This window comes from Heterocephalus glaber, unplaced genomic scaffold (genome assembly GCF_053883595.1).
Source record: "Heterocephalus glaber isolate CG9 unplaced genomic scaffold, H.glaber_assembly_v1.0 deba00000474, whole genome shotgun sequence".
In the NCBI taxonomy this organism is placed as follows: domain Eukaryota; kingdom Metazoa; phylum Chordata; class Mammalia; order Rodentia; family Bathyergidae; genus Heterocephalus; species Heterocephalus glaber.
Window position 1 is genome coordinate 1,120,651 of NW_028258146.1, and position 10,791 is coordinate 1,131,441.

Consider the following 10,791-nt stretch of genomic DNA (forward strand, 5'->3'; position numbering starts at 1 on the left):
ACTGACTATAGAAATGCAACTTTACCACTTAACACAAAATCCTTAATCTCAAGCCCCTCCATGTTCCCCACTGTTATAGTTTAGATCTGGAATGCCCCCTCCCCCCACTCATGTATTCAGAGGTGGGGCATCTAGAAGGTGATTGGAAAATGGGGTGTTGAACTCAGCAGTGGCATCACTGATGAGTTCATGACTGAGGGTGCTGTTAGGAGATAGGGTCTGGTTGGGAGAGGCGGGTCATTGGGGATGTGACCTGGAAGGATATGTGCCCCTTCTCAGCTCCTTCTTTCTTACTCTGCTTCCAGGCCATGATGACATATGCAGATTTCCTCCATTTTAGCCCTCTGCCATTTGTTTTTGTCTTGTAGATGGCCAACCATGAACTGTAACCATGAGCCAGAATAAATCTCTCTTCCATTAAGTTGCTAGTATTGGATATTTTGTCCCAGTGAAAAAAAGTGACTAAGTCACCCACTAAGTTACTCCTATCTTGATTTTTGTTTTGGCTTCTTTCTTGTTTTACTTTAGTTTTCCTATCCATGTGCTCATCCCTAGACCAAATAGTTTAGTCTTGTTCATCAAAAATATGCCTTTTACATTTCTTGCACTTACAGGTTGCCTGTTCAGTAATCTTGCTCTACGGTTTATCTGTTGAAGGACCTAGCCTGTTGGACCAGTTGTGTAGCTTATTCATTCTCTTGCCCTTGCCTGCTACAGTTCTGTGTGCCCTATGCCCTGTGCAGGTCCTACATGTTGTCTCCTGGACTCAAAGACTGAATCAACCTGATTCCTGTGCAAGACTTTAAGTGGTACTGGGTTCTTGTATCGGGAAGGACATGATCTCTCCATCTCTTTTTTATATTGATAAATCTGATACTTAATACTTAGATCTGTTAACTCATTGTGGTTGTAAAATGGCAAAAGTCTAACTATCATTTTATTTTTCATTTATTAGCTGATTTCTTTGGGTAGGAAAGAATATTTCAAGACTAAGATTTGGGCACAAAGGATGTTCTCTGTCACTGCATTGGTCATTGTCTCCAGAACTCTTGCATAGCTAAAACTAGAAAAAATATATATATGATAGATTTATACCAACATTTACAATTAAACTTAAGAGTACAGGTTTTTAAAAACTCATTTGTAGTTCATGTTACCATGTTTTTTGATACTGAGAACAATAAGTTTTAAGGACACAGAAGGTGATAGATGGAGTTGTAATATTCCATAATGAGGAGTCAAGCGGAAGATGCCTAATCACCCCGCTGCAGACAGGCAGGTCTGTGCACGCCCTACTGAGGTCCTGAGTAGCACAGAACACCCCAAATCAGCCCACTGCAGACAGACAGGTCTGCACATGCCCTACCGAGGTACCCAGTCACGCAGAATACGCCAAATCAGCCTGCGGCACACAGGAAGGTCTGTGCACGCCCTATCTAGGTCCTGAGTCTAGAGGAAAACACTGAATCACCCCGCTGCAGACAAGCAGCCACCTGGTTCCATACTACAAAGACGCAGAGGACACCAGACCACCAGACCAAGGTACTGAGTCCCGCTGTTCCTAGCCCAGATGTAGGGGCTTCTGAGCCTTCATCCAAATGCTCCTGGTCCAGAGGAAGGGGCTGCCCGGTCACCATCCCTCCAGCTGTTCCCAGACCAGAGGAAAGGGCTTTTGGGTCACCACCTTTCCCACTGCTCCCTGCCCAGAGGGAGGAGCTTCTGAGCCACCATCCCACTGCTTCTGGCCCAGAGGAAGGGGCTTCCAGGCCAACATCCCTGCCGCTGCTCCCAGCCCACAGGAAAGGGCTTTTCGGTCACCATCCCGACTGCTGCTCCTGGCCCCTGGCCCACCTCACCCAGCCGAGAGGAGGTAATCCATGCAGGTGCCAACAGCACCACCGCCCCCCAACTGAAATGAGAAAACACATAAATAAGTCTCAAAACCAGACTTCCAGATCACCTACAGCAACCCCAAAGGGAAATAACATGGAACACTCTGATACTCAACCACCTAGACCCACTAAACTGGCAACAAAAGGGGATCTGGAAAAAATGAAATCAGAAATAATTTCTCAGATAACAGGAGAAATTGTGCCCCTAGTGCAAGACATGATTAATAAATCTAGAGAGGAGCTGAGGAACATGATGGAATCCCAACATAAGAAACAAATGGAATCCATAAAACAGATGCAAATAGATTTCCAGGACATGAAAAACTCCACTGAAAGTCTACACAGCAGAATGAGCCAATGTGAGGACAGAATTTCAGATATAGAAGATAAGATTGCAATTAGTGACCAGGAAAAGAAAAATTGCTTCAAAATCATGAGGGAACATGAGAAATCAGTCCAGCAGCTGCTAGATGATGCAAAGAAGAATAACATAAGACTGATTGGGCTCAATGAAGAAACAGGAGAGAGTGGAGGTGACATTAAAAAATCTCTTCACAGAAATAATGGCACAAAACTTCCCAAGCATGGGAAAAGAGGTTGACATACAGATAAGTGAAGCATATAGGACTCCAAATAGCCTTGATCAAAAAAATCTACACATAGGCATATAATTGTTAAGATTCCAGAAACACAACAGAAGAACAAAGTTCTCCAAGCAGTCAGAGAAAAGAAACAAATCACATACAAAGGAAAGCCCATCAGAATCACAGCAGAATTCTCAACACAAACCATCAAGGCAAGAAGAGCTTGGAGTGACATATTCCAAGCCCTAAAAGAAAACAGCCTCCAACCCAGATTGATGTACCCTGCAAAACTATCTTTCAAAATGGATGGAGAAATAAGATACTTTCATGACAAAGAGCACCTTAGGAACTTTGTGAATACCAAACCATCACTCCAAAGAATTTTACACAATATCCTAGGAACAGACATTGAGGATCACAACCCCAGGAAGCAAAGCAGAATGAACCCATCTGGCATGACAAGAAACTAAATGTAAAGGGAGAGAACCCAACAAAAAGAAAAAGTCATGGCAATGACAAGTAAAAATGTTTCAGTTATAACCATCAATGTTAATGGTCTCAATTCATCAATCAAAAGAAATAGACTGGCAGAATGGGTCAAGAAGCAAAATCTAACAATATGCTGCATACAAGAAACACACTTAATTCAAAAGGAAACTCATAGACTGAAAGTTAAAGGGTGGAAAACAATACTCCATGAGACAGGAACCTGAAAAAAAGCAGAAGTAGCTATCCTCTTGGCAGATCAAGTCGATTTCAAAGCAACACTGATTAAGAGAGACAAATAAGGACACTACATCCTTGTAAAGGGAACAATCCAAGAGGAAGAGATGACAATCATAAATATCTATGCACCAAACACTAGTGCACCCAACTATATAAAACAAATACTAATGGACATGAAAAGTCATATATGCACTAATACAATTGTAGTGGGGGAACCTCAACACCCCACTGTCACAAATAGATAGATCAACTAGACTAAAAATAATTAATGAAATACAAGAACTCAATCAAACTCTTGAACAAATGAACTTAACAGATGTTTACAGAGTCTTCCACACCACAAAATCAGAATACACATTCTTCTCAGCTGCACATGGGTCATTCTCCAAAATAGACCACATACTCACACATAGAACATGTTTAAGTAAGTGCAAAGGAATTGAAGTTATCCCCTGTATATTATCAGACCATAGTGCAATGAAATTGGAGATCCATAGCAAAAGAAACTGAAAAAATTTCATAAACACATGGAAATTGAACAGCACACTTCTGAATAACCAATGGGTCATAGAGGAAATTAAAGAAGAAATCAGACAGTTCCTTCAATTAAATGACAATGACAATACAACATATCGGAATCTATGGGACACAATGAAAGCAGTCTTATGAGGGAAATTCATAGCAGTGAATACGCATATTAGGAAAACAGAATGAGCCCAATTAAACAACCTGATGCTGAACCTCAAGCTTCTAGAAAAAGAAGAGCAGGACAACCCCTAAACTCATACAAGGGAGGAAATTATAAAGATCAGAGGAGAAATCAATGCAATAGAGACTAAGAGAGTGATACAAAAAAATCAATGAGGCCAAGAGTTGGTTCTTCGAAAGAATCAACAAAATTGACAAACCTTTAGCCAACCTTGCCAGAAAAAGGAAAGAAAAGGCCCAAATCCATGCAATTAGGAATGAAAAGGGTGAAATTACAACAGACCCCGCAGAAATCCAGAGGATCATCAATACCTACTTCCAGAACCTATACGCCAATAAGATGGACAACACAGAAGAAATGGACAGATTGCTAGACACATATGAATTATCAAAGTTGAACGAAGAAGACCTCAAAATTCTGAACAACCCAGTATCAACCAATGAAATTGAAAACGTAATAAAAAATTTATCAACTAAGAAAATCCAGGGCCCTGATGGCTTCACTGCTGAATTCTACAAGACATTTAGAGAGGAACTGCTGCCACTACTGTTTAAACTCTTCAATGAAATTGAAAGGGAAGCAATACTCCCAAATTCATTCCTGGAAGCAAGCATCACCTTGATCCCCAAAGCAGAGAAAGACCCAACTGAAAAAAGAGAACTATAGGCCAATCTCACTAATGAACATAGATGCAAAAATCCTTAATAAGATAATGGCAAACAGAATGCAGAAGATCATCAAGAAGATCATACACCCTGATCAAGTGGGATTCATCCCAGGGATGCAGGGATGGTTCAATACACGAAAATCAATCAATGTAATACACTATATCAATAGAGCCAAGGACAAAAACCATATGATTATTTCCATAGACGCAGAAAAAGCATTTGACAAAATCCAACATGCATTTATGATAAAAACTCTACAAAAAATTGGAATAGATGGTCTCTACCTCAAACTGAGAGAAGCCATCTATGAAAAACCAACAGCCGATATCATACTAAATGGTCAAAAACTGAAATCCTTCACACTAAAATCAAGAACAAGACAGGGATGTCCACTATCACCACTCTTGTTCAGTATAGTTCTGGAAACATTAGCCATGGCAATTAGACAAGAGAAAGAAATAAAAGGAATAAAGATAGGTAATGAAGAAGTCAAATTGTCATTATTTGCAGATGACATGATACTCTATATAGAAGACCCCAAGAACTCCACCAAAAGTCTTCTAGACTTCATAACCAAATTCAGTCAAGTAACTGGTTACAAGGTCAATACACAAATTCAATAGCTTTCCTCTACACCAATGACAGACTCACTGAGAGAGAAATAGGGCAAATAATTCCTTTCACAATAGCATCCAAAAAACTGAAATACCTAGGAATCATCCTAACGAAAGAAATCAAAGACCTCTCCTCTGAAAACTATGGCACTCTGAAAAGAGAGATTGAAGATGATATCAGAAAATGGACAGACATCCCCTGCTCCTGGGTAGGAAGGATTAATAGAGTGAAAATGGCCATACTTCCAAAACTGCTATATAGATTTAATGCAATTCCAATTGAGATCCTAGCAGCATACTTCATAGACCTTGAGAAAGCAATCCAAAAATTCATTTGGAGCAAGAAGAGGCCCAGAATAGCAAAAGCAATTCTAGGTAACAGAGACGTGGCAGGGGGTATCACAATCCCCAACCTGCAACTCTACTACAAAGATACTGTCATAAAAAAAAGCATGGTACCGGCAAAGAAACAGACTTGAGGACTAGTGGAACAGATTAGAAGATGCAGAAACAATGCCAGACACACTCAGCCATCTCATCTTCGATAAAGGAGCCAAACACCCTCACTGGAGGAAAGATAGCCTCTTTAATAAATGGTACTGGAAAAATTGGGCTTCAACTTGACAAAGATTAAAACTAGACCTGTATCTCTCACCATGCACTAAACCAAAATCAAAATGGATTAAAGATCTAAATATTAAAATAGAAACTCTGAACCGGTTGGAACAGAGGTTAGGTAGAACCCTTGAAGACATCAGTGTAGGAAAAGATTTTATGAACAAAACCTCAGTTGCCCGTGAACTAGCACAAACAATCAACAAATGGGGTCTCTTCTTATTAAAAGGCTTCTGCACAGCAAGAGAAACCACCAGCAGTGTGAAGAGACAACCCACAATGTGGGAAAAAATCTTCACCTGCTCTTCCTCAGACAAAGGTCTACTATCTCGAATCTGTAAAGAACTTAAAAAGATCAGACCTCCTAAATTTAAAGACCCAATCCAAAACTGGGCATCTGAAATGACATGTTTATCTTTTCACCAATCCTTATGCTGATAATACCTGAGTCACTTTGGCTCTCTAAGGCTGCTTTCTTGTTTATTCCTTAGAAAGAACTCATGGGGAAAAAAAAAATTCTTTCAGTTTTTGAAATTTAACAACAGATTGTCTAATTCTGTATGCTTAAAGGTATAGATTTGTTAGATGTAGAATTTTGGTTCACATTTTTTTCTTTGCATTTCTTAGCCATATATCATTTTATTGTGACATTAATTTTGCAGTCAATAGTTAAATAATCTACTTTTCTTCTTTTATAATTCTTGCTTTTTTTAACTGTTGTCAATAGATAACCTACTTTTATTTCTTTTATTACTCTACCCTTTTCCCTCTGTTTTCCTACATTCTTAATGAAAAACATAGTAATTTAATGTTTAAGTTTTTAAAGAAAAGTGGCTGTGTTTCAACATGTAATCATTTTATTAGACTTTTCATTTCAGTCATTCTGAGTAAATACTGTTAAATATGTAGTGTGTTCTCTCATTATGTACCTTAAATGTTTTTTTTAATTTCATGAAAGATTTCTTGAGTTATGGTTTTTAGTATTTATTTTACATTTATGCATTGATTTTGTTTTCTGGAGGCTGTCATTATTTCAATATTATATCTTCTTCTTTATTGTGGTTCCTTTCTCTTAAATTAACATTTATCTTTTACATTATTTGTTCTACCATTTCCTTCCTTCTGCTTCCTTTGTGTGAATTTTCACTTCAGTTTTTAGAGTGTTAAGGTAAAACTTCAATTATTAATTTAAGACCATTTTTCATTTTTCTAATAATAGCTGCTAGTATTATCATATCCATCTAAGCACTGTTTTAGTCTACAAATTTTCCTTTTTTAATTTATTTTATTTTCAAAAACAACTTCATTCATGACACATATTTAAAAAAAAATATTTCCCACCCCTGGAAATGAGCTAAAAAAATAAACAAAATCCACCTCCTACCTCCCTGTTCCCACTTCCTCCCATTCCCTCCAAATAAAAGGGAAAAAAAGGCAAAGAAAAAAAACACAACAAAACAAAAAACTGAAACCCCCCCCCCCCCCCCAAAACAAGGTAGTGCATTTTCCCCAGGGAGAAGGGGAATTTACACTGGAGCCACTGGGAGCGGAACGGAGATCTTCAGGCTACAGAAACCTGCAAAGAAAGACTCAAAACAGAAAAAGAAACACAAAAGGAAACAAAATAGATCACCAGGCAATCTGGAGGGTAGGGAGCCGAAAGTCGGTTGGGGTAGGTGGCCTGGCAGGACAGGAGCAGGCAGGAGGGGACTGTGAAAGGCAGGGAGAAGATGGAGGGAAGGTAACAACCAGAACAGTTTGGTGTCCTTCCAGAGCCCTGGGTAAACAAAACCCCTCCTATCACCCATGCCCACCTACCCTTGAGCAGCCCTCAAAGGGGTGAAGCAGGGCAGGGAAACATGGGCAGCAGCTTGCACAGTTGAGAAGTGTCCATGGCGAATCCCCAGAGTGAATGAGCAGCCCCCTACCCCACTCCCTGGGCCTTCCCCTACTCCCCAAAGCAGGTCCCTCCTCAGCAGTTAGTTATGGGTTTCTCCCCCCTTCCACAGTGTATCTTTTTTAAAAAAAAATTTTTTTTCCATCAAGGTCATCTTCTGTTTTTCTTTTTTTTTTCTTTTATTTTTTTTCCTTCTTTCCTTTTTCCCCTCTCTCTCCTCCTAATACACACTTTTTTTAGTAAGGGGAATACCATGATGTCGCTCTAGCCCGGCCCCTGTAGACACGACCTCAGGGCGGGGCCTGCTGTTTAAACCACTGTAGAATCGAGAGCGGGAACTACTGTAGTTGGTGGTCCGGGCACGACAGCAGGCACGATAGTGTGCACGCGGGAAGCCTCGGTCTGTTGTGCTGATGCCTGGTCTATCGGTTCGTTTCGGGATCACCTTGATTTGTCTTCCTCTAAATAGGGACTCGCCTAAGGCCAGGGAAGTCCTCACTGACTCTTTTGTCTGATAACTCTATATACGCAAACCCTTTGGGATGGCCACTAAATTTGTCACAAAGTATGGTGACACGGTTGACTGAACCACAGCCATGAAAGTGAGCTTCTAGCTCTTCTGCTGTTGCACCATAGTCCACATTGCCAACATAGATGGAACGAGCATCAGCCTCCATTCTCTCTTCGATAGAATGATCACTGGACCAGCATTGCCTGGAGGTGGACTCATATTCATCTGCTTCTCTACCTCGTTCTGCAGCTCTTTTAGCTTCTCAGCTTCTTCCTCCATTCTCCCTGACTCGAGCTTTGATCGCTTCCAGCTCCGGGTCCTCAGTGGTGCCGTCCCCTGGGTCATTCTCCACAAGCCCCGGCTCTTCCTCCTCCTCTTGGCTACCAGCGGCTCCCGAGCCAAGCCCAGGGCCAGGAGCTCCCCAGGCTCCAGTTCCTCAGACTCCACCACGTTCCCGTAGTCCACTGCGCCCCCTGGGTCCCCTCCCCGGCCTCCCCACCAGCCCCGGGAACAGGATGGCGCCTCAGCCGCGGCCCGGAGCCCCAACCACCCGCATCCCCTGCTGCCGCTGCCGCCCATATTCTACAAATTTTCATGAGTGAGATTTTCTCTTTTCCCACTTAAAAACATTTTTAAATTTTCTCCTAAACCTTTCTGTCTGACTCATAAATTATGTAGGTATACTGTTTAATTTCCAAGTGTTTAGAAATTTTTCTTTTATATTTCTGTGATTAATTTCTAATTAAAACCCAGGATATGGTCAATCTGGGATATGTTTTGTGTTCACAGAAAAGAATGCATATTCTGTTATTGATTAGAAATTTCTATCAACATCAGTTAGAACTCATTTTATTTCAGTGTTGTTCGTTCACTTGTTTGATATTCTTGCTGATTTTCTTTCTTCTAGCTCTACATATTAGTAAGCGTTGAAGTCTCCAGTATTAATTAAGGATTTATGTTTCTTCTTTCAGATTTTGCTTCATGTATTTTTTGAAGATCTGATGCTATGTGTATATGCATTTAAATTTTTTATGTTTTCTTGGTGGGTTGATTTTTTATTAATATGCAGTGTCCCTCTTGATCCTTGTTAAAATTCTTTGCTCTTGAATATACTCTAATATTGACATAGCCACGTCAAGCTTCTGATTTGTGTTTGCATGGGCTATATTTAACTGTGCTTTCAATTCTTTTATTTTAATGTACTTAAAACATTATATTAAGTGAGTTTCTTATAGAGAATATGTAGCAGTGTTATTTTTTAAATCATCTGACAATCCCGTTTTTGATTAGTGTGTTTAGACTATTTACATTTAATGTAACCAGTGATATATTTGAATGTAGGTATTTGCTTTTATTACTTTTTTGTGTTTATTTCCTGCTTTTCTTCCCCTCTTAACTTTTTCATTTCTTATTTTATGATATTTGAACATTTAAAAATCTTCTTTTTTAATTTATCTATTGTGTATTTTAAAATGTTTTTTCTAACAATTTTACTGATTGCTCTGGGATTAAAATATATATCATTAAGTTTTCAGAATACTTAGAATTAATATTTATCATATTAATTGAAAGAGAAATTTCAGTATCATAAAGGTCCTTGACTTATTTTGTGTTGCAGTTTTTTGCGTATCATTCATTTTAGGTGCAGCTATTTTCAGGCACTGTAAAAGACTGCACCACTGAGGAAAGGGTCACCTGCTAGAGGCCTGTACATACTGCTTTGCTCTTTACTTGGGGATAATGTCCTGACAGAGAATAGGTTCTGGGCTGAACTTTAGTAGTTTTCTAAGTTGAGGAGGAAGAAATAAGAATTCTGGACAGCGGAAGTGTCGACCGGAAGAGTCAACAGCAGCAAAAAGAAGGAGCTGTATGGAGAGGCAGGCCCAGAGGTGTGTGTAGTGGAATCTCTGTGTGTCTGCTACACACTTGAAGCTGAGTCCACCCAGGGCTCAAACAGAGCATCTGACTTCGGGCTGAGATAACAGCAGCTATCGGCAGTCACATAATGCAGAGGGAGCAGTCGCGCCAAAGGATGTGAGAGCTGCAGCGCTAACAAAACAGAAATATCTCCTTAATAATTCATTAGTAATTTGACATCCAGATGAATCGCCAGAAAATCTGTGCTTTAGTATAAAAGGCATGCTCCAGAATAAAATTTAATCTAGCTCTCCTTCTAATAAAGCCTACAAGCAAGCCCTAATGGATACAATCCAATGACTAGTCCTAATAAGTTAATGCTTCTTTGAAAGCCTACACGTGCAGCGTCATCCACTTGCCTGTGTACCTGGGCAAAAATGCATGCCCTCCAGAAGGAGCTAGTGGAATCTAGAGTCTATACTAGGTATTTTCAATGCTCATATTATTTAGAATGCCAGTTATTATTTCATCAAAGAAATCATGATCCATGCCAAATAGAGAACAGGGAAGTATGTCCAAAGAAATAAAAACAAATACATTGAAAGAAGTAAAGAAAAAAATTTGATTTCAGAGTATTAACAAATAGAGAATCCTAAGAGAGAAAAAAATGGAATATATAAACAGAAATACATAAATGTTCTAGAAACACTGTAAAATA

At 39.6% G+C, this 10,791-nt stretch overlaps 1 pseudogene; it reads right to left on the reverse strand.

Annotated features, from left to right (window-relative positions):
• Nucleotides 1-7,577: 7,577 nt before the first annotated feature.
• LOC101713831 (polyadenylate-binding protein 2 pseudogene) lies at nucleotides 7,578-8,619 on the reverse strand (annotated as a pseudogene).
• Between the last annotated feature and the right edge of the window lie 2,172 nt (nucleotides 8,620-10,791).